The following is a 25,832-nucleotide window of genomic DNA, read 5'->3' on the forward strand; positions in this document are numbered from 1 at the left end:
AATGCATTCATCATGCTACCACGGAACAAATCATTGATTGCCTCATTTGCATAAATCACACCTGATGTTCAAGCTGTTCGATTTAATGAAACATGAAACTGTTCAAAAGACCTTCAAATAAGGACTTTTTTTCGGAAAACGTGGATGAATTCTCTGAAACTATGTGCAGCCACAGAGGCACCATGGGAGTATTTATAAATCCTACTCGCATGGTGCTTTCATCAAACCTTTGTCATTGGGTCAAAGGTCAACCTGACATCTCTCCTGTGCCGAACTTTGGCGCGATGCGGCTCAATCCAAACCCTCTCGTCTCAGCCGCAGTTCAGGAGTGCAAGGCAGCCATTGTGCTCACGGGGCAAAGGCCAAACGTGTGGGAAGCCTGAAGACTCTCAAATCCATCAGACGCTGCAGACCATCTATACAAGCTGTCGATGAAAGTAAAGATCCGAAACCCACGGGACAATCCAACTCTGGAACCGGGGACGGCTGTAGATGAGGACTTCATGAGGCTCTGTAGACAGACAGGACAGGCAGCTAATGAGTGAACATCCTAGAGAGAGTAACAGGGTTTCCTTCGATATTCAAACATGGACGTGTTCACATATAAAGCCAGAAAAAGGGAAAGAGACACCATCCCCCTACATGAAGATGCTGTTTATCCAACTGTAGCTCTGCACCGTGCCCGATTGCTTCTTCCCCCAAAAACTATTTGTTGCTGTGGCAGTTCAGTTCGTCTTTGTCGCAATTTCACGGCAGAGGGGAACAGAATGAAATCATTTCTATTTCCGTGGATTGTTTATTTTTTTCATTACCGTCTCTTTCAAATTGTGAAACAACCGTTTAAAATAATTTCACGGGATTACAAAGAATGAAAGTTAGCCCCAGTTGCCTCGTAATGAACAGAGATCAAGCTGCTTCGTGATCTTATTATTGCAAATCCCAAGAGTGCAGTGATTCAGCAAGAGGGACACACATGTTAGGACATGTATACTCCCATTACACTGCTCAGTATTCACTCGAACATACATCCAACTGTCCTCTACTGACACTATAATGCCAGATGACTTTTGAACAAAACGAGGTGGACAAAAAGGAGGTGGACGTGAACGATTGGTTTACAGAGCACAAGACTGTGGTTGTGCCTGAAATCACTTCCACTCGTTCACTACTCCTCACACGACAGGCAGATGATCGTTGTTCACTTCTTCCCGGGGTACGTCGCTATGGTAGCTTATGCTGCACACCTTATTGAATTGTCGGAGCTACTCGTGCTGGAGACGGCGCAGCGATACAATAAACATTTACGTATTTGAGCAGCTGTGTTGTTTTTTGAGTCTGTGTCTGTGGTTGGTCCGTGCTCGCATCGCTTCAGGCCTGACAAGATGGATTCCATTGAGATCTGAAGCTACCGTGCAAGGTAAGCATAGAACGACCCCCTCCATGGCCCCCAATGCTGGGGGCGGACATATGGCAATATTTCCCCCAGTAGAACTTTAGCACCTGAAATATTCAGAGCTTTTCGAGAAAACGTCTGGTGCTGGATCCCCCTCCACCCCCACCTCCCGCTTTACCCATCACCAGCTCAAGATACAAGAAGCTCAGGGGGTGGTGGTCTTAGTGGTCGAAAACCACTGACTCCAGTCTGCCAATGTGTATTACACACACACACACACACACATGCACACACACACACACACACGCACGCACGCGCGCGCGCACACACACACACACACACACACACACACACACATGCTCCCCAAAATACTCATGCACAAATTAAGAGCAGATCAATAACTCTCAAGCTCACCGGCAATGACGTCATCTGAACAGTTGGATCTCCCCCCTTTCTTTCCATGAGCCAATATGAATGCGTGTGTGTGTGTGTGCGCGCGTGTGTGTGTGTGTGTAAGAGCCTGTCTCCCTGCCCCTTCGCACGTGCGCGCACTTTTGAAGGCGCGTTGCTACGTGCCCAGATTGGAAAGCAGCTGCGCGCCGCTGCACGGGGAGGCAATAACTTGATGGCGGGACGTAAAGAGAGAACCGGTGAGTGGCTTCACAGTCCCCCCCCCCGGAACTCCACACTTCGTCTGACACTGAACATTACGTAATGAACACCTCTGGAAACGCGCGTGGGCGCAGCCTCCCATAATTCGTATTCAATCTACAGACTGCATCCAATAAGCTTTCATTTCGGTGTCGCTGCGGTTTGACTGAGACGAACACAGCTTTTTGAACGTTGTTGTCCCAGTAAAAGACAAACTGAAGCATTCACACATGATATGCACGACATGAATATACTATAATGGTGATGTGCTGCGAGATAATGAACTCAAGGTCGCCAGAAACTCTCTTCTGAGAATCACAGATGCGTGAAGTCCCGCTGGGAATATCACAGTGGTATTTAAATGAGGCTTGCTTTGGCATTTTAATGATGCAACCGACATGAAGAAAAAAATGCGAAGGCTGTTTCTCTCTCTCAGTGCATCTGCAGGTTTGTGTCATCTGAAATCGGGAGCGGCTGTTGCCCCGATTCAACATCAGCCCTCTGAGCCACCTCCTCTCTCTCTCTCTCTCTCTCTCTCTCTCTCTCTCTCTCTCTCTCTCTCTCTCTCTCTCTCTCTCTCTCTCTCTCTCTCTCTCTCTCTCTCTCCCCCTCTGGAACGCACGGACCTCCGCCGCTGTGCAGGGATAATACTCTGGCTTTCCCGCTGCGGAACGGACCGTACAGCTGCATGCTGCTTCTTCCCGCCCTGCCAGACCGAGACCCCGATCGAGGTAAGTGAAACACCCCTCTCCGTGCTGAGTGAAGCTGGGTTTATAGGTGTCACAGTCGGGGTGGCTTCCGCACTTGTGGGTTCATTGGGATGTGCGCACTTGAGAGACACGCGCATGCTGCCACGTTGGCTGTAGTCCGCGGCTCTCACGGGGATGTGTTGTAGGATGCACCTGCTCCTCTCCTAAGAGCGCGAGCAGTTCCTGTGAGACAGACATGTGTGTGACAGAAGCAGATGCTGAACAGAGGAGAGAAGAAGAGAGACGAGGAGAAGACGAGTGTCGGGCAGTTTTGTTGTCTTTTTTTACATCATGGTGCGCGGGAAGCTGCCGGTGGAGCCCTCAGTATAGATGCCTTCAGAGCGGGGAGGTGTTGCTGGAGGTGCTCAGTGCCAAACACTTCCTCCAGGCGTGTGTGTGTACGTGTGTGCGTTTATGCGCGCAACAGCAGCGGCTATCTGCATGGGCGCGTGCGTGCCTGTGTGTGTGTGTGTGTGTGTGTCTAATCACAGTCTTCACCCTGGAGTCTGCGTGTGCTTGCTGGCAGAGATGGGGGGGGGGGGGGGGTATCATATCAGCAGTATCATTGTAAAAAACAATAATAAAAAAGAGTGCGCATGAGTTCTCGAGTTATCAATTTCCATATCAAAGTGGTTGTTCCGATAGACTTCCATCAGTCAGGAGGGAGGAGAGGGAGCGAGGCTATTTGGTGCCTTTTCAATCCCGAAGTGCAAACGTCATTCAGCGGCAGTGCACGCGTTTGGAGACGGTTGGAGAATAGACAAGAGATGGATATGAGAGAGACATGGAGAGGAAGATGGAAGGGGAGATGATAAAGTGAAGGGGGTCAGGGGGGGGAGAGATGCGAGAGGGAGAGGTGGCATCCTAGACCAGCGCGTTCTCTGGTAGCCGTTTGATTTATCGCCTCTCCAATGCGCACTGACGCACAAAGCTCTTTACTCTGCTGTCATCTCAGAGACTGATCAGGATTATCTCGGACTCACGGCCGTCGACCCATCTGGCCACCGGGAACACACCCTTACCGAGACAGAGCGACCCTCACAACCCTCCTCCTCCTCCTCCTCCTCCTCCTCCTCCTCCTCCTCCTCCTCCTCCTCCTCCTCCTCCTCCTCCTCCTCCTCCTTGTTATTGCCGGGCGGCCCCCGCAGACAAAACACACGGTCTAGGACGTGACGGATGACCACAGCCGTGAACGCAATCATGACTGATGCGATGTGACAAGCGAGCCAACGGACGACCAGCGCTGATTTGTTTTGATTCCAGTAAGATTTCCTCCCTCCCTCCCAGTCGCAACTTGCTATAAATTTGTTTGCATCTCATTGTGGTGCGTGCGTGACTCATTTGGCCGTGCCCGTGCCGTGCCGTGCCGTGCCTGTGCCGTGCCGTGCCCGTGCCGTGCCCGTGCCGTGCCGTGCCGTGCCGTGCCGGGATAGTGGAGGCCAGAGCAGCGCTGCAGGACAGGGCAGAGTGAGAACATACACTGAGCTTCTGTTTTTCATTGATCCCCTCTGTTTCTTCATCATCATCATCATCATCATCATCCTCATCATCATCATCAGATCACTTCTGGTTCATTCACCTTCCTCATCACCATCACCATTCCCATTAACACAAACATCATAGTTCTCTACATCATCTCTACTATCATCGTGGTCGTCGCTGTCGTCCCCGGTATCGTTGACATCACGGCCGCAATCTTCATCTTTACTGCCCATCATCATCGTCATCATCATTATCCCCATCAATCTCTATGCAAAAATACCAACACATGTTTATTACCATCACACTGTTATCTTCATCAGCACCCCTCATCATCACCGTTACTATGGCTTTTGTGCTCGCCATTCTCCTCCTCTTCTTCCTCCTCCTCCTCCTCCTCCTCCTCCTCCTCCTAAATATCATCATATTTTTGGACTGAACTAAATGATAAAAAGACTGTAAATCAATTCAAACTTTTGCATTTTGCACGCTCCCTTCATTGTGCACCTCCTCTCCGCTCGCTTTGAAGCACCACACACTATCAGCAAGCAACATAAAGTCAACATAAGACCATGATTTTAGGAGAGGGTCGACGTCATGTGTGTGTGTGCTCCAATAATCTGTGTCTTATCTTAACTGTGAAGCTACAATGCTGTAGGGAATAGGAGCAGCGGATTGGATTAAGGGCCCCTGAGGGCCAAACCAAATCCAATGAATCCAGATCAGAGAAAGAAGAATTAAAAAGAAAGAGGTAGATGAGAAGGGAGACGGAGAGGAGAGGTGCAGAGGGACGGGGACGGGGACGGGACGGGGGGGGGGGGGGACGACACTGAAGCACATTGAACACTATCTGCAGCTCCCACAAAGGCAACAAGGAAGAGGTGGCTGTCTTCACTCGGTAGATGAAGACGGATGCAGAAATGTCCAAAGTGAAGAACAATGAACACTTCTTCTCTCTTGTTCACGCTGCTGACCTGCAGCACGTGTTGCTGGACTTTGGCGGGAGAACTCTCAATACATGAGGAACAACTACGATGTCCTGTTTCTGCTCATGGTTCTGTCGGCAGCAAAACCTGAAACATCGCGAGTGTTTATTCCGTCTGTAGGTCCAGAAGTCAAAGAACCAATGTTTTCATGCTGAAATCAAAGTTTCAACAGCTGAGAACATCTTCTTTTGCTGTCCGTGTCATAAGAAATGTAATCACAGTGAAGAGGTGCAAGGCAGTCACACCTCGAGTCGAGGGTGTCACCGTGAGCTGACACCGGATGACACCGGATGACACCGGATGACTCGACTCCACCGTTATTAAGGCTTTGTAGTGATGTGCTACAACGCTCGTGCTCGTCTCTGTGCTGTTCGTAGTTATTGATTACTTGTGAGGTGCTGGGATACATCCTCTCGCAACAAGACTAGAAGGGCACTCAGAGATCCGCTAAGGCTGTTTCCATAACAATGATGTGTGTATCCATCCACACTGTGACTGGGATCCACTCCCACATGTAATGGGTTTGTCACTCGCCCATCTTCCACCAAGTGTGAGGAAAATCAAGCTGGTAGTTTTACCGTAATACTGTCAAACAGACAAACAATTAACAAAGCAAATGAAAACTGAACCACATTTGTGCAGCTGATATTAATGAAAGCATTGCTCATGCTGGGAAGTGTTTCTCTCATTCACAGCATGATGTGACTCTCTACGTATCGTCTAGATGAGCATATGGACCGAACACAAGAAACCCTGACCTCGCAGATATGAAAAAGATGATGAAGAATAAAATGATACGTTACCGTCTGAGCCCGAGCATCAGCTGCTTGCTTTGTCATTTTTCACCGTCCTTTAAGTGTGTGTGTGTGTGTGTGTGTGTAACCGAGTGTGTGAGTTTGGCAGCCAATCCGTGAATCTGTGAAGTGACAGCTTCACCTCTATCTGTATATGTGACTCTCTCCTCAGTTTCCCTCCACACACATATGAGAGGCATGGAGAGGAAGATGGAGGGCGCTGAGGGAGACGGATGCTTTGCAGCGTTAACTCTGCTGTTTGTCGGCGACAATACCGCCGGCAACAGGGAGGTCACATCTTATCGCCGCCCCAACGTTGTGTTTTGTTTTCCTCCCATTGTGAAATGCCAGACTGTGGCTGGTGGCGATAAGTCAGTGAAGACTTTTGGCTGCTATTTTAGATGAATGCAAAGAGGAGAGGGGCGATAGGGGAGTGAGGGAGAGGGATGGCCTGAGGGAGAAAAGAAAGAGTTTCAGCTCTGTAGAGTTGTTGTCGTGCGCCGCCGGTAATCAGAAACTGCTGAATGCCTTTCTGGAGATACAGTACACAACATTATACAGTCTCAACAATGACCAACGGGTGCTTTCATACTGGAACCAGCCAAGGGTGGAAGTCATTGTTGGATACGGGACAGACCGCTCACGGTTAGGGTGACGGTCAGTGGAAGTGTTAAGAATATGAACGTTATCAGTTTGAATCCCCAAAATACTGAAAAGGGTTTGTTGAGAAAATCATTCTAATCCTCTCCCTCTACATTTATCACTGTAGTGCCACGAAGCAAGGCACTTAACCATCACTTTCTGCTGCTTGTGGCTGTGCTGAAATGTCTACATATATATATATATATATATATATATATATATATATATATATATATATATATATATATATATATATATACTGTATAGTATATACTATATACTATATACTGTATATACTGTATACCCAGAGGCTGCAGAATAAGGGAAAATGAAACTAAGCAGTTAATGGGTTGTTATTCCATATTAAGGAACAGAGTAAGTGCAAACAGTAAGAGTGGGTGAGGTCTTTTAATTAAAGGATACACACATGTCTAGTGGCTTTTATTCAAATGATGCAGGGCAGAGTCTACAAATACGATGGATGTATTTTTACAGACACATCTTGCACACTGCAGTTTTGGTTTGAGATGGCCAAGATATCTTCAATGTTCATTGTTATATGTGTGCATCATACAGTGTAGCCTGCAGAAAGACTGGAAGTTCCAGCCGTGCGTTCCTCTCAGGGTGAAACTTGTTGATGGCGATGGCAGCTAAATCCATCGGGAGTTGATGATGTGCTGAATAAATTAGTTGTTTAGCTTCCGGACGACTTTTTTTGTAGGCACACGCTTAAACACACATACACCTCGCTTCAGTCTTCTTCCAGCAACTCTGTTTTGCACAGTTCATTGTGTTGCCTGAAACTTTGAAATCTTTTGCAATTTTGCCGAGGGTGCCCAAAGAAAAAAAATAGATAAAAATGCAAATCACACTTGAGTTATAAAATAAAAAGACTTGTTTTTTGAGGTGGAAAACATACATTTGGCCTGAAGAAACTGCCTCTGATTTAGACTTTGCATCCAAACATCTCTTTGACATTCTTTGTGCTCAATGTTCTGGATTTCAAAACACAAAGGAGTCGGCCTTCGTAGGAGTCCGTCTTACAGGAACTACTCTGCATCTGTCCGGTGTTAGTACTTTCTTTAATGTTATACAACTTTGCAACACTAAGCATTTGCGTCTCAGAAAGTTCCCAGTGACTTGTGAGACCTACAAAGACGTAAAAACTGGATTTTACTGATAACAATTTCAAAGGAGCTGCTGACAAGTTCAGCAAGAGTGCAGCGGAAATGGGGAAATGCTTAACAGCATAACATTTATATTGTACTTCATGAAATGTTTCAATTCTCTTTGCATAAAGTTCGCAACCAAAAGTCTTCCAAGCTCATCCGAAGTCGACCAAGCATCGGGCAGAATAAATATGTAAGGAACACATTCAGATGGATCAAGACAGCGGCAGAGGCAGAAGTAATGATTTACAGACGAATGCTTCAACAACACTGAACTTGCACCCACTCATGCATTTCACTGCACTTGTCCTACAATTTTGAGAAAGTATCTTCAACAGTTCTGTGTCTCCACCAGCTACGAGAGAAGTTCTTGTCGTTTCTACTGTCTGATAAGAGAGCACCACTGGATGTTCCTCAAACAGTCCTTTTTGAAGCTGCAGCCAAAGCGCATCAGTAGTTAAACAAAGCAAGCAGCAGGAAGTGGGAGTTTTACAAGAGTCACAAAGCCCAAAGAAGTACATTTCTTTGGAATGTTTTCCCCAAACACGTCTCTGAAATCTCACTCACAACTGCACATGCCAGAGAAAGTCCAAACGCTTGACTGAAAAGCAGCATGAATCGCTGTCGACCGAACAAAGAAGATCGTGTTACTTTTCATCTCTGTATTCTTCTGCCTTTATTCCTGTGCTCAGGTAAACTCAGCGGCGCAGCAGCTTGGATGTTTAAATATGTAGAACCTTCCGTGCATGTGCCGTGGTACAGCATGCCTGAAAGTGTTCTTCTCCACACCTGAGATCTTAAAAACTGAAAGTTGAAGTAGTGCATTAGTGTGCATCACAGGCTGAGGCCAGTGTTTATCGAATGCCTAAGACTGTGATGATGGACTCTGCGCTCTAGCTGTCACAATGCAGCATTTGTGGCGCTCTAACAGAGCCCCACCAGACATTTAAGATATGTTGTAGTATCCCCGTGAGAGCTGCTCCACCTCTGACCCTTTGCCATGACTCTCTCACATCGCTGGTCTTTTTTCTGTTGTAGCAGAACAAAACATGCCCTCTGACCCCTGCAGTGCTGTGTGGTTGAATGGGTGGAGTAAAGATAATACAACAATACAATTATTAGAAATGCTTGCAGATGACATCGGATTTGTCATTACTTCAAAACAGTTATCTAAGGTTCCTCACCAGAGACAGTTTGCGTTCCATATCTTGAACATAACCACAATGTTTTATTGTAACAATGTGGCTTAAGATGACACGCAAATAATAACAATAATAAAGATGGCATACGGAGATGTCGTGCTGTTTATACTCCTTCCCATGGGTTGGGTATTAACTGATCTATATCTGGATATCTTTATTCTCTTTTTCCACTTTCTTAAAGAGGAATTACATCAAAACTTTGAAAGTTCAAAAATCCAGCCTTTATACATTTGACAGTACAATTTTCTCAATCGATAATTCAAGTTGTCCTTTGAATAAATGCATGCTAATTGGCTTTGGTCTTGTTCAATCGAGCATTTTGCTCAATCTGTGTTATGTTCCTAACTTAATATGGAATGAATGTGTTGATTACAAACATATATTGTATAAATAGGAAAATACATATTTATAAAGATACTTTATGTCGACACACAGAAAGCTCTGATTAAAGCTCTGATTAAAGCTCTGCTCTTCGGTGTGAACAACTACATTTGATTAGCTATTTATGCCTTTCATTCAGATGCTCGCCTGCAGGCAGACCGGGCCGATAGAGTAATGGGTAATTACATTTTGAATAGCGGCAAGACGCGCGGCGTACTTCATACATCTGATCTTTGTCTGGCTCAGAAAAATGATTCCCACTTTCTATATAGGAGCTGGTTGAGAGTGAAACATGATTGGCCTTTACTCGAACGGTCTGATCTTAGTTTGCAGTAATTGGATGATTCACAGGAAAATACCAATTTTCATTTTGACACTACAGCTGGAAGTCTGATTCGTTACCACCCCGTTTCTTTTTCATATCAACCCGTTCTCTGTTCTTACATCTTGAGCAATCACTTCATTCGTGCAAATTGGGGTTTAAAGGTGTTCCAATTCTCTGCAAAAGTCACAAAAGACAACAGCCTTTGATACACTGTACCCACCAAACACCACAAGTACTCATCGTTGTAAGGACACATTTAGTCTTGACTTTTTTCCTGACTTCATTCCCATTTCAATCAGCCCCCCCCCCCCCTGCTGTCACAGTGCTAAAACGAAGTGAGCAGAAAGGTCCGGCTACGGAAGGCTAACCTTATCTTGCAAATGAGGCGTTCATCTCTGTGTGAAGATAACTCGGGAACCATTTCCTCCTCTGCTCCTCGCTCTAATTTAGACAGATACTGTTCAGCCTAAAGGGAGAGCGGGAAAAGATTGTTACTAATTACCTGTCGAACACTTCAAAAATCAAAAGCAGCGTATTATCGCCCTCGTATCTGCTGCACCGAGCGATGCGGCCGCATTTGAAGCTATTTATGTTTCTGGTGAGAAATGGATCGTGACCGCCGCAGGCTTTTGACTAGAGATGGGATGCAAGTGAGAAGGTACAAGATGGGAACCTACAGGAGTTGTGCATCTAACTTTGATTGTGTTGTATTGCAGTTTTTATGGCGTGATCTCAATTTAGTTTGCCTCTGTTTGCATTTGATTTATTTTCTTTTGCTGCAGCAGTGCCCCAATTTCCCAACTGGGATCATTAAACTTTCATTTCATCAAATCTAAGAACCATGTAAGCTCGAATTGGACATTCTCTGGCAAGCCACTCTCTATGAGAATACGTAATACACTCTTCGTGAACAGAAGGTTGATGGTGGTGGGAAAAGAGGGTGAAACTCGACGCATCCAGCCCCAAAAGCCCCAAAATACTTCAGAATCTGCATCTCTTTCGTCTCTTTTTAATCTCCCTCAGTGAGCAGTCATGAATGTTTACCAAAGCCGTTCACCCCTCTGAAGCATACATGACTTCACCTCAGCTCAGCAGGTGTCTCAGCCGGTGTGAACATGCCTTTTCGGTGCAAAATCGGCTGCAGAAACATCTCCGCCATTGCAATTCAGCAGACAAGGATCGGCTTAGCGATGAGATTGCCTTTTAGAGGTTGGGGCCCTGCGTTATCATATTCTCTCTGCAGAGCCGGATAATCACCGCGGCTGACTAACTCGGGCATCGTGAACGCGCTCACGTCCGCGCCTGATGTCGCTTCCAATCTTAAAGTAATAAATAACCCGCAATTCAAGTGTTACTGCTCAACGTTATCGATGGACAACGCAGATTCCAGGAGGACAGACAAACCGACGGCATTTTATAAATGACCAGAGGTCCCCCAGTGACACTTGTCCTGTGTGAATGGGGCTTTTGTCACAGATCTTATGTCTCTTTCAGTAAAGGGAGTTGAATAAGTGGTGAAATAAGGGCGACAATGAGAGACTGGGCGATGCTGACATACAGCGAAGCTGAGAGCGACGGAAGGAAACAAGGATGGAGAGGATTTAAAAAAGGAAGCCTCTGATAGCGATGATGGACATACATGACAGATTGCAACAGATGATGGAGAGAGAGAGAGAGAGAGAGAGAGAGAGAGAGAGAGAATGTGTGTGTGTGTGTGTGTGTGTTCATGTGTGTGTCCCTGTGCTTAAGAGGTGGCGGGAGATTGTGTGTATTCCTGACAGGAGGTCAAAGGCTTAGTGACAGCTTTCGAGAGGCAGACAGCAATTAGGGTTATTGACACTGTGTGTGTGTGTGTGTGTGTGTGCGTGTGTGTGTGTGTGTGTGTGTGTGTGTGAGAGAGAGAGAGGTTGTTTAAGAGACTGACAGGCTTAAATCATGACAGTGTAGATAAAAATGCAATGGCTCCAGTCTTGACTCTGTGTGTGTATTTGCGTGCAATGTTTGCTTCTGTTAAGTATTGTGTGTGTGCGTGTGTGTGTGTGTGTGTGTGTGTGTGTGTGTGAGAACATACAGCATTCCTGTTGTCTAACCGTGCAAACCTGTGCCAACAATTAATCGTTGCACTCGTGTGTGTGTGTGTGTGTGTGTGTGTGTGTGTGTGTGTGTCTGCTGACTCAGCAGAACAGTCGTGGCGGATCCCTGCGGCCTCAGCTGTTTCATGCGACGTTTTTTTCTGGCAAATAAGCAAATGAATCTATTGTTGTTTTATTTAAAACCCATTTTCAGCTGTCTGTGTTCGTCTTCACGTTGTTTTGTTTCCGATTTCAAAAGGTGTGCAGCCTCGCTTTCATTCCAGCTACTTGTCAAGAGTGAGCGCGGAGTGTTTATCAGACCAAAACAGTTTCCTGTCATTTACTTAAAAGCCAAATCCATCATCCAAAAATAAGCCGAAGTCTGTCCTCCACCGGGACGAAGAGCGCTTTTTATAGTGAAACTCTCCGACAGAGCTGTCAATCGAAGGGGACGATGTGAGAGAGCTACAATCTTTTCAATCTTAACGAGATTAAAGTTCAGAAAAAGTATTTACATGAAAAGGCAGTGAAGTATAGTTCGATATGAACAGTCATCGTACAGACGCAGTCACCTCTATGTCCCCTCCCAGCCGGTGGTGCTTCCTTCACACGAGCATAGAAACCAACTGAAGCACATGTTTCTTTTTTTTGGCCATGGTTTCTCAATAAAACCTCAATTCATTTGAGTCATTTTTGTTCATTCATGAGTCCTAAAAGTCCTCTATCCCTAAATAAGGTGAACATCTAGCTGTAGCTCCGCTGGTGGAGAGGCTCAGTCATCAATAGTCATGTTGGCAATAATCTCCAGAGATGAAACGTGTCCTTGAACAAGACTCTGAAGTCATAATTACTCAAGAAGTATGTGGGGAAAGAAATGTAAGTGGCTTTGCACAAAAGCGTTTGTCGAATGAGGTTCGTGTAACTTCAATTCCTTCAATCAAATCTACGTTCTGTTGATTGTTGTGCAGCGATTTCTGTTGAAAACATGTCCGTACATTCTCACTGCACTGGCATCTGTATTTCATTCACAGGTTAGTGATCGTTGCTTTTTTTGCATTTCCTCCAGAGTTCCACGCATCCATATTTGTAGGTTCCTGAACTGCACCCACGCATGTTACACACAGCAAACCAACATTGGAGGCTGTCAGCGTGTTCATAGTTGACATGGGATGCTGCCTCGGCCTCGGGTCTGTTCCAAAGTAAAGCCAACCACTGCCTGTCCTCTGTGCGTTGGCAAAACTTACAATTTCTGAGATAAAAGTGAAAAATATTTACTCGGAAAAAACTTGTATACTCTTGAGATTAAAGTGACAAATTTACAAGAATATACTCATGAATTTGAGAGATTATAAAGTCATAAATTAAAGAGGAAAAGCTAACGGCAGACACCGTCTGAGTTATGTTGCTCCGATAGTATTCAAATAATGGCAAAGACGGCCTCCGAGGTCCTGAAAGACACATAAAGATGTTTCCTCATGTTCTGTGTCCTTTCATGAACACAGATAAAGGTATTCTGGATGAATGAATGGATGGATGGATGAATGAATGGATGGATGGATGAATGAACAGATGGATTGATGAATGGATGGATGGATGGATTCATGAATGAATGAATGAATGAATGGATGGATGGATGGATGAATGAATGGATGGATGATTGAATGAACGGATGGATTGATGAATGGAAGGATGGATGGATGGAAGAATGGATGGATGATGGATGAATGAATGGATGGATGGATGGATTGATGAATGGATGGATGGAAGAATGGATGGATGGATGGATGGATGAATGGATGAATGAATGGATGGATGGATGGTTGTATGGATGGATGATGGATGAATGAACGGATGGATTGATGAATGGAAGGATGGATGGATGATGGATGAATGAACGGATGGATGAATGTATGGATGGATGGATGATGGATGAATGAATGGATGGATTGATGGATGGATGATGGATGAATGAACGGATGGATGAATGTTTGGATGGATGGATGATGGATGAATGAATGGATGGATTGATGAATGGATGGATGAATGGATGGATGTATGAACGGATGGATGAATGAATGGATGGATTGATGAATGGATGGATGAATGGATGGATGTATGAACGGATGGAAGGATGAACAGATGGATGGATGAATGAATGGATGGAAGGATGAACAGATGGATGGATGAATGTATGGATGTATGAATGGATGGAAGGATGAACAGATGGATGGATGAATGGATGGATGTATGAACGGATGGAAGGATGAACAGATGGATGGATGAATGGATGGATGGATGAATGGATGGAAGGATGAACAGATGGATGGATGAATGGATGGATGTATGAACGGATGGAAGGATGAACAGATGGATGGATGAATGGATGGATGTATGAATGGATGGAAGGATGAACAGATGGATGTATGAATGGATGGATGGATGAATGGATGGAAGGATGGATGGAGAATTCGCTACAATATATAATAGGAAGTGAAGTGAAGGCAACATTTTTGAACTCCATTGTCTTGTCTCTTACGAGAGTGAATGCATGACTTCATAATCCCGTTTTCTCCCCTGGCTGTGTAGTTTTTTAATTTTGTTTAATTGTTCAGCCTGCACTGGCTCTGATGCAGCCTCGTAAAGAGCTGACCAAGCAGCCTGAAGAAGGAAATGTTATATGGGAGCTAAATCTGACTGACATGTCATTAACAAATTGTTCGTTTCCTTTTTATTATATTTCTCAGACATGATATAAACTTTTATTCATTTCATTTTCCTTATTGACATCCACTTACTTTTTCAAATTAATATAAGTAGCATCACTGGCATGAGGCTCACTGAACTCAATGATCCGCGTCAAGTTTTAATTCACAAAAGAGAACAACACTGAAATCGTAAAATCCATCACATTTGTTCATGCCAGCTTGGATATGGATCTACTAATGTCATGTCACACGAGGTGGTTTATGGAATTTACCATCTTTTGTCAGTTTCCTAGCTGTGAGCTGAATTAGTAGAGTACTGAGTGAAGCTGCTGCTTCGTTAAACACAGGATGGTACCCGGTTTCTTTCTTTTTTCCCCAGTTTGTCGGCCGAGCTTTAGTGGTTTGGACTGCTGCTGCGGCAGTTAGGCTCGACGTGATGTCTGCTTTTTCCGCTCTTTGCTCACAGATTTCCTCGCCAAAGCGGCAACGGTCCTCCGCAGTGTGGGCTGCCACTGTGGCACTTTTGACACAACATGTTGTCCTGCTATGCACAGTTCACACATTTGCCAACAGTTAACAGTCCCAGTGTTAAACCCTGCTGCGAGTGTGATAGACACGACCGCCACCAGAGTTAGAGGTCTGTACGGGCGCGACACCGAGACCCAAACACGGAGCGTGCCTGGCCCACCCTTCCTACATTACTTTTCCATGCTGTAAACAACACATGTTACAAGCAGATTATCACTGCAGCCAGAGAGAAAGAGAGTGAGCGAGAGGGAGGAACATCTGAACAAACTGCATTTGAAATACCAAGACCTGAATCAGGCCGAAGCTGCAACAAGCTTGACCTGAAACCGGATGCTTTGCTTTGGCAAACTATCAGCCGGGGTCGGAAAGAAAAACCTTCAGGCGCAAAGTTAGTAGTGAGAACTTTTTTCATCACACTTTGTTTATTCGAGGAGGGTTAGCTGAGTCTTTGCACTGGCTTTAACACAGTTAACAAGTAAGGAGAATGCGCTTAGTTTCATTTTGCCTTTTGTTCGGCCTCGAGGACACACGATGGGTGAGAAACACGTGACTGAACTCAACTAAAGGTCCACTTACAGGCTTTTTCTGTAGCTTTCAACCACATCTCATGGTCCTCATCGGCAGATGGAGTTTGCTCAGTTATTGTGTAGATGTTGATGAAGTCCCAAACTCACGATAGGTCATGTGATGAAAGCTAATTGCAGCCTCGGCTGATGAAGATGTGATGGAATACGATGAAAGTGGAGTTAGAGTTATGTCCAAGAACTATGTTTCAAGGTACAACCGTACATTACAACCACACATGACCCATTCTGCACATATTACACAACCAGAAAAGAACAAGCAACGTATTGCACAACCCCTCGCTTCATACCATGAACAAATACCACAACCCCTTACGGCCTCAAGCACCATCATTTAAAAGTGGTTGAGTTTGCATCGGGGTACCGTTTACCAGAGGGGTCGCACTCAGTGGGAGAACATGTGTTGGAGAATTCATGAGAAAACTCCAGTGCCAGTTTGCTCTCCTGGACTTCCCCAGCTGGTCCAAGACTCCCTTCTTTGTGGAGGTTAACGGAGATGTTTATGGATATCTTTGGAGGAAAATCAATCCAGCTTCATTTGTTTTGTTACTGATGATAATCCTGAAACAAAGCCTTTCCTTTCTCCTCAGCTTTGCTCTCTCTCACCCGTTCTGTTTCCCCTGAGCTTCAATATGCGTGACCAGAGAATTGGTGGTTGTTTGGCTCCACCTACTGAGCTTTAACTCAGTGGCTTATCTCTGCCTCCAGACGAGTTCTGTTCAATTCTGACTCCAGTGTGCCATATGTGTGAGCATACACACACACACGCACACACTAAACAAACACAGAATCATTTTCCCTGATTGCAGTTCATTCCGCCGTCTTCCGCTCTTTGTCTTAAAACCACAGTAGCTCATATCCTGGAAGAGCTGCTTCATCACAGTTTTTCAGTGAACCGGCTCCTTTCAGGAAGCGATGCCACGTCCTGCTCCTCCGGGGAAGCTGAGCAGTGGGCGAAATAGTGAGTCTGAGGGGAAGCCCACTGGTATGTATCCATGACTACAACGTGCAACATTATTTTGCTGATCAATCTGGAACAAAATGTTAAACCTGAGACATAAAAACCGTGTGAGCAACACCAAGGTTATGGAACCAGTCCCCGATTTAACTGATGCCGTTATGATGAATGAAAGTGAAAACGTGTGTATTCAACGCATTCTGTTCTCCTACGAATGTCCAGCAACGCGTGTCCTTTCAAAATAAACTTCCGGTTAAAATAACTACGAAGGTTCCATGACATAAGTTTGAGAGTTACGTGACAAATAAGTCAACGTTTGGATTAAAACAAACAAGGAAGTGGTGTTCCCTGCGCAGACTTTGGCGCTCTTATTCTTCATTGTTTGTGATTAAGTCGATTACATTCGAAGTGGTTTTGTGCGATCTGTACAAATGTTATTTTCTTAGTCATACTGACGAACACGTGTTTCAGAACAGCCCTGTGGAGCTACACACTCTGTGAAGTAAAATAAACGGAAGAGAGTGAACAGGTCGTAGAAACTAAATTCAAGGAGACAGATTGGATCAATACTCTGAGTTTCTCACAGCACTTAGCCTCCATCTTTGTGATGTCATAGCTCTCATAGAAAAAAAAGATGCGCCTTAAATCAGGGGTACGCTTTGCAATCAATAACACTTTTTGCTATTCATTTTAAAATCGTCTTTAATTGTCTGTGAAGAATCAGGCTTGTATCAGACTAAAATGCAAGATTCAGTTAGCGTAGCAACATGCTAAGCTAAGATGGCGAATGTAAGCATGTTGCTGATGTTAGTATTTAGCTCAAAGCGCTACTCTGTTGATGAGCAGCCACACAGGAGACTCTTAGTTTGTTTAAAGTATTGAAACAGTGTCTGAATGTTTCAGTTCTCGTTCGACAGCCACTCACACGAGGAACAACAAGGAGCCACATATAGCTGCAGTTTGTATAAATATGAAGAGACCCTGAGGGGCATGCGGTAAACACAGTCCTCCACACAGTCAACACGGAGAACAAGGAAAAACACAAATGAATTGTTTGACAGAAACCAAATGAATCAGTCAATACAAGAGAGGACGGAAGACGAGCAACACAATGTTTGAATAATAGACGAGGGAAATCATTTAAAGCCATCGTCATGCAGGGAAGGGAGGGCTGGGAAAATGATTTATTATCGTCTGTTTGCTTGTTTGTCTTGTTTCTTCTGGTCAGTAAAATGACTTGACTTTGGTCTGATTTCAGGACTCGGGCTCCTCACAGAAGAAGACAGGGTCAGGTGTATCTGTTGATGACATTGAATAGCATTGAGTGTGTGTTTCCGGAGCTGTCCGTGGTGCTGAACAAAGATCAAGGCAAGCTGAAGCCAGCAGCAGGTCTGTGCTCTGAACAGCTCGCCGCTGGAGAGGAAGAGAGAAAGAGAAAGAACAAACCAGAAAAAGAAGCACATTGCCAAAGGCTGTTCCACGCGGGCTTACAGTTGAGCTCTGTCTGCAGATGTGACCCCTTTCCTGTAACTTGATGTCACAACCGAGCAGAAGGTTGAACGACAACAACAGTTTCTTTGTCAACAATTCTTCGGTCGCCTTTAAAAACACGTGTCTCTTTTTTTCAATTAAAATGGCGAAATGTCTCCTTACTGAGGAGACAAAGGTTTGTTTAAGTGTGCGTTTTGCTGTGCGTGCACGGAATAAAGATTTGAACGAAGGCAGCGAGCTGGCGTGCTTGTGAAAAAGGGCTCGAGGCTGTTTGACGTCAGTTTGTGGGGCTTTGGCTTTGGTTTGCAGCCAGCTGGGGACTGTTTCATGGTCAAACTGATTCATTTTAGAAGTCCTCGTCTCTGCACCACAGGTAGGGAGGGTAAAGCTCCCTTCCTCTCGAGTGACCCAAATGAACACAAATAGATGCTCTGGTTTCCATCCACAGTTCAAACACAGTCTTGCTCAGGTGGACTCGAGGCTTCCCCCCCCCCCCCCCCCCCCAGAACAGAAAAAAACAGAGAATAAGTTGGAAGAGACGATGAACAAATAAAAGGTGATGTTCTAAAAAGTTTCGCAGCAAACTGGAGCGTTCACGGCTGAGTGTGAATGCGTCGCTGTCCGAGGTGCTGAATAATCTTCACGGCCAGACGAGCCGGTCAGCTCTGCAGACGTCTGTCCGCCGCGCTGCAATCCAGATGTTTCTGTCAAGCTCGGTAACATTTCTTAAAGTAGATGCAATTCTCCTCATGTAGCCGTCAACACCAACACAACAATGATGTTCACTGTAGCGGATTGAACCTCTCAAGACTGTTGTATTCGAGGGGATAAAAACTGGTATTGTCATTTCAAGTTGACGTGTTTTGGCTGTAATACCAACAGGATTGTATTCATAGTGAACATTACATTATATTCAAAGCGCCACTTCAGGTAAATGAAGCGGCCCCGCAGTTTTTCAATGAACAGGTCTTTTCAATTTTCTGTTCTTATTCGCCGGTGTCCTCCGAGGCACATTGGAAAACCTTGTGCTTAAACGCATCAGTGAATTGTATAAAAAGTAAACGCTGCCATGCATTCGCTTTGCAAAACACTCAAAATCCTTTGATTGCAATCTCAGCCATTAGCAGACAAAACGAGGACAAGGCTGACGGAAGAGCATTTTCGAGGCCACAAACATGTTCTTTCAATTGTCCAGGGCGGTGCGTGGGAAGGCTGTGTGGCATGTTTGCGTGTGTGTGTGTGTGTGTGTGTGTGCGTGTGTGTCCATGATAAATGAACAGCAACAAAACATTTGACAGTAATTGTGGCTTCGTCTCAGACGTCTGTGCTGTGTGAGTGCACACGTTTCTTTTGTTTGGAACCTCTTTTTTTTCCAAGTGTTACTAAATTATTGTGTGACTGCAAATCACTTTGTGTGTGTGTGTGTGTGTGTGTGTGTGTGTGTGTGTGTGTGTGGGTAAAGTGCGTCTGCATGGCCGCTTGCTCCAGTTCGATTTGAATGTGGATCACAGATATAAATAAGTTATGGCTGATATGCTGTAGCGAGCCTCACGCTCTGACAGATGTAGCTGACAGCTGAAGTGTGCCTCTGTGTGTGTGTGTGTGTGTGTGTGTGTGTGTGTGTGTGTGTGTGTGTGTGTGTGTGGTTACTGTACGTGTTTGTTAATGTATGTATGCCGTGCGAGTCGTTCGGTTAGGGGACTACAGTTTCCTACATGCAGCTATTTTGCTTTCTTGGAATTTGCATGATGGAAGAGTGACGGAGACTTAAAGCACTTAAATGAAACTCTGTGTTCTGCAAGTGTGGCGCAGCCTGAATGAAGTGAAAGCACACACACACACACACACACACAGAAAATGAATATCAAAGTACTGACATGTTTTCTCAGTCAGTTGCTGCTGCAGCGTGTGCTCAGCGGCGTGCGGCTTGCTGAATATTCAGTGCTAAACAATTCATTATTAGTCTGCTGGCTCGTGTGTAGCTGCCAAAGACGCACACACTGGAAACCGACTGAGCGGAGTGAAGCTTCGGCTCCGCTGAAACACCTCATGTTGAGTCTTCACTTTCATTACTCTTGATTGTTTTATATTCAATGTTACTCCAATCACTGTATTGAGTACAAACCTTTTGAGCGACTCACAAGGAGGTTATTTCAGCTCCGCTGATGACGCTCTGATACAAACATGAACTGTGTGCAAAGCTGCCAGACATCCATCTTTTCATATCTGACTGTTTGTGATACACACGGGGAGAATAAAGGCAGACAGTGAATTTACAGGGTTTTGGATGCTAACCCTTGTTGTTGTTTCTTCATTGTAGCTTTCATTGGTCAGGTTTAACGTCCTGACAGGCGGCAACCTCCAGTTCTGCAGAGTGAAGTCGATGCTTCATGTCTTAAAGCTTCATTCTCTCTAGTGTCCACCAGGGGGCGACTCCTCTGGTTGTATAGAAGTCTATGAGAAAATTACTCTACTTCTCTCTTGATTTATTACCTCAGTAAACATTGTAAACATGAGTTTATGTCTCAATCTCTAGTTTCAAGTCTTCTTCAATACAGCATGATGTTCATTTAGTACATTATGGTCCATTTAGAGTCACACAGACCATAAAGCAGGGGATGCTTTAGGGCGGGGCTACACGGTGATTGACAGGTCTCTCTCTACCAGAGACGTATACGCCGTCTCTACGTCACTCCTCCGCATTCCAAATATGGTAACTTCCGTTCTTTTACAAGCTTTTACAAGCACGATGAGGACACTTGGAGGACATGACAAAGTGGTTTCTTATTGATGGTGATGAAATAGTGACTCAGCGATCCGTACGGATCAGGCGGGAACAATACAAACTCCAACATCCCTTTGCAGTCCTCACCTGTCAAGTCTAAGTCCAACATTTGCTGACATTTCATTGAGTTAATATCAGTCTCAGCTGCTCGACGCTCAGCTGTCTCCACCAATCGCTTGTTTACTTTGGCTCCCAGCTGTTCCGTGCTGTGCAGGTGGAGTTGAACCCTAGCCCTATTTTTAGGCCTCTGCTCGAAAATTGCATACCTATACTCAAGAGAGTCCACAGCTCTAACTACAAGGTCTATTTTAATACTTTTGATGGTCTGATACAGGTAACACTTGTGAGATGTTTTGAATTGTGTAAATATTGTGTGTATGTTACTGGTTAATAACTGATACACTTATGGCACAGCTCAAATTGAAAAACGTTTCAGGTTTGCCTCAAAAAAAGCACTTGTATTGAACATTTTTTTAAAATAATGCCTGCCTAGGCCTAAAAATACGCCACAGACATAGTACAACACGTTTTACATGTCCCCACAACATATTTGACTTCGATTGAGTGAAGCAGGCCAGCATAAATGGTCTGATTCAAGCAAAATTTAGATTTTCGGTTGCATTGCTGTATTATAATTTTATATACTATATAACTAAATATTAACGATATATTCACTTTTCTTATCACTAATAGTGTTAAATAATCCTAATAAAGCAGTTTGACACCATTTGGAATAATTTTGAGCAGTTATGAATGTCATATCTGTCAATCATAAAAATATATGAATCATAATGTGTGTGTGTGTGACCCTGGTAAGGCCTGTGATTGGCCGATTTACGCATAGAACACCTTTTTCGATGTGGGATAGTCCAACGGGAGCCATGCGGGGGTGTTTGATCGTATCCGGGTCTGTTTACTGACTAAAAATCGAGAAATGCTGGGCGAACCCCCCTCCCTACATGCATTGGTCCACCTCACAGATTCGTCTGCCATTTTGTCATTCATTCTGCCAGCGCATTGATATCAGTCACAGACAAGCAGGAGGACATGCAGGAAATAGCTGCACTGAAATCCGCTGGATTAACTCAGTTTTTCATCTCCAAAACCACCAAAACGTAAGTTTTTTTACCCAATTTCTTTTCTCGTGTCCTGTGGCTGATGTTGGCATATATACCCATAACTTTTGAACGGTTTGAAAGAGTGTAATTTCGACGACGCTGATCGTCTCCGGGTCGAATCACGAGGCTGTTACATGTATTCATCCGCCATGTGCGATCCCTGCTTCATGATGAGAGATCCATACAGAGAGCATAGTTCGTCGATTTCTGGCCAAAATTGTGGCAAATCTTCCAGATATGATCTTAATTCATGTATAATTGTGTTTGCAGTGTTTACAATGGCTGGTATGATGATGTTGCTCGGACATTTTCCGTTCATTCGATATTTAATATGTCTGGAGCATTTTTGTTGTTCATGAAAAATGCTTTCTACGACACGCTGAATGCTACACTTTTCTAAAAAGACCCCCGTGGGGGCCTCTCGGGTCCAAAGGGTTTTAAGGGAATGCACAATGTGATCTACTGTGGAGCAGCGGCTGAAAGCCGCACAGCACTGCAGGCTGGGATGTTGATTCTCAGTGAGATTTGCTGTCATTTTCAGCCTTCGGAGAGACACGTCATGAAACATCTTATATAAAACCAACGGGACTTTAACTGCCTGTCATTTAATAAACGGCATTTCTCTGGCGTAGAACCTTCCTTATGTTTCCCTCTCTGTTCATTGGACTTCCTTTTCTTTCTTCGAGGGCGATACTAGCTGTCGTCTGACATTTAAACTTTTTTGACGGGGACAACACTCAAGCACACACTCACTGACACAACACCAACAACACCACCAAGCACACAGGGCTGTCATGGTCCTATGCAGCTACATAATTGATGGAGAGCAATTCAGAGCCTTGGACGGACAACGTTAGTGACACGGAGACAAGCACACACACCGAATACAGAGTAGGTTTCACCTCCATGTTAGTGTGTGTGTGTGTGTGTGTGTGTGTGTGTGTGTGTACTTCCTGACATCCTGCATGAAGCAGAGGCCAGATCTTGGGCACACAGAGATGTGTGAGTCACACTGATTAGTCAGTGCTGCACCGGTCTGTGAAAGCAGCCAAGCCGTTGCCTGGTTCGTGCGTGCGTGTGTGTGTGTGTGTGTGTGTGTGTGTGTGTGTGTGTGTGTGTGTGTGTGCGCGTGTGTATGATGGGCAGGTAGAGTATTAGCCTGCAAGGAGCTAGGTCCTTGTTAGCAGGCATCTGGCAGGCAGGTAGATGTAGAGTGACAGAAAGGTTCACGGCATTCACACACGGCTACACACACACACAGACACACACACACACGTAGAATTTTGGGGGCATTTCATTCGCTTGCATTCATTTCCTGGAGACTTACCTGAACCTTAAGCATAACAGCTCAGCCTTTTCCTGACCTTTACCCTAACCTAACCCTAACCCTACCCTAACAAGTCTTCACCCTAAAATGTAATGACTGAGTTTACGACTGACTTCCTTTTTTGATGCCGGTAGATGTGGTTTGAACAGACATCGTCTGCTTTGAATCATTTTTCCCGTTATTTACATTTGGTCGCCTGGTTGCGGATGCACCCCCGCTCCACCCGCTCATCAGCTGTTTTGCCCGACTTGCTTTGCCAAAGCGCGTCTGGGGCCCATCGGATTAATTCCTCCAGTTACCTTCCTGCTTCAGCTGAGCCTTCAAAACACCGTCAGACCTCGAGCACTGATTTTAAAGTCGTGGAGAAGTAAAGTTCAGACTCTGCTTGTGTCTTCTTCTGTTGGCGAGGCGGTTCACCTGAGGAGCTGTTCAGTCTTCTCTCAGCTCCTCCTGGGTTTGGTTTGGTTTGTCTTTTCTTTTAGCATCCAACATATTCACGCACTATTCTCCACTCACCTCTGCACGCCCCTGCATCACTGATTTTTTCAGATGTTTCACACATCGTTGATTTGTTCCTGTAAATCAATTTGAGAAATCATTTTGCTCTCCTCCGTCCTTTGTCTGAAGCGTGAGACAGCTCACGATAAGTTCCAATTATAAAAGCATGTCCAGGAACACAGTCTGGTCGTCGGGGTGCACGTTGCATTTGTTCTGTCGTGCAATGCTGCACCGCAGCGTTGACTTTGTGCCTTTGAGGGACGGTGACAGTGGAACCAGACACTCGCACATTACTTGGCTCGTGACGCCGCGCCATCTGTGCCCATTAGAAGCTGCGACACTCCTCCCAGAGGCCTCGCAAGCACAGGGATGGAGGCCAGGGGGCGACTCGGCCAAGGTCTGCCCGAGTACGAAGACTCCCCCCGGGGGTTGAGTCTGTCCCCTGTCTGGCTCTGGGTCTCCGAGGCCTCTGAAGGAAGAAAGATGAGGGAATGGTTGAGAATGAGAAGCAGTTTTCTGAACTTGTTTGACTTTTCAAGTTGAGCAAAATGGAAAGTGAAAGTCTGTAACTGCTTAGTTATTGTATCCACATGATGAGCCGCATTATCAATATGAAGGTCGTCAAAGAAAAAACGCATTTTTAATCAAATAAAATATTGATTAGAGCAGCTTTAATCTCATTTTCTTTTATCTGAATTTTGCAATATTTTCCCATTTCAGAGCTATTTATGGCTACATGCATAACTACATGCTTGCAGTGAATCCAGGATCCAGGTCTCATACACACATATCAGTGTCATGTACTGCTTGGGGTGTAGCTCGGTTCCTTTAGAGTTCCAGTGGCGCTGATGCTTGAGGATATTTTCTGATTTGGTCCAAAGCTTCTTCCAATTTCACAGCTGCATTTAGAATTGAGTGGGAGGCTGCAGAGTATAACCACGGTTGTGTCCAATAAGCCCCACTGAGAATAAAGCCCTTGGTCTACGCCGGTCAGAACAGGGCACCGGGTTCATCTGGTCCTGGCTCTGCAGGCACTCACGTCCTGAGGGTGAGATTAGGCTGCTGGCATGTCTGTGGGTGAGGTTCTCTGAGGTAATTAACTCAATATCAGTGAGCGTGCCGGCCTCTGAAGCTGGGGAAGGGCCAGCGGTTCTTCAGTGGTTTGGGGTTTTCCTCCGTGACAGTTGGAAATAAGAAAATAAATGACGGTGTAACCTGTGCAGCGAAAGGCGAGCAAACACCCCTTCCTCCAGTGAAGGCTGTTTTTTTCAATGTGCTCATTTTTATTTCTTGTGAATCTGTTTGTGTGAATGCATAATGAGGGCTCGCGCCTCCATTTGTAGCTATTCTTGAAGCCGTGTCTCGCAGAAGAGCCCTAGCTTTAATTCATCATTATTTAAGTTGACATATCGCTAACACGGAGCATGTTGCTGTATTCATTTGTGTCTCATCGAATTACAAACGAGGTGACACGAAGCAAAGCTTGGGGGGGGGGGGGGGGGGGTAATATCCAGTGACTGGTGGGTCGGTAGGCGCCCGCAGCTCTTGCCCCAGAGCTTCCTGTGGAGTTTGAATCATTTAAATCAATGTTTATGTCGTACTTTAAGCACAAATGTCCAGCAATCTCATCATTCAGTTTCTAAAATGTGTGGATTCATGTCATTGTACATGTATTGATTTGAATGATTGATTCATTGGTTGATAGGGGAAGTCAATATTATCAGTTTAGGAAACGATCAAATAACTGGGTAGCAATATGAGCAGTAATAGATGTTTTCGAGAGCAACACATGACGCGGAATAATCCGCCATCTGGCTGGTTTGACAGCGTAAATGATTGTTTTACGATGCATGTCCACCCTGTCGAGCATTCGTCTGCAGTGTTGCTGCAGGAAGAGGAGACGTGACTCTATTGTATCTTCACCTCAGATCAGGAAATGTAAATGTGTGCAGTTCATCTTGAACTAGCAGCACTTCAATGGCCAAGAAGAGGACT

This window comes from Melanostigma gelatinosum (assembly GCF_949748355.1).
Source record: "Melanostigma gelatinosum genome assembly, chromosome: 11".
NCBI lineage: Eukaryota > Metazoa > Chordata > Actinopteri > Perciformes > Zoarcidae > Melanostigma > Melanostigma gelatinosum.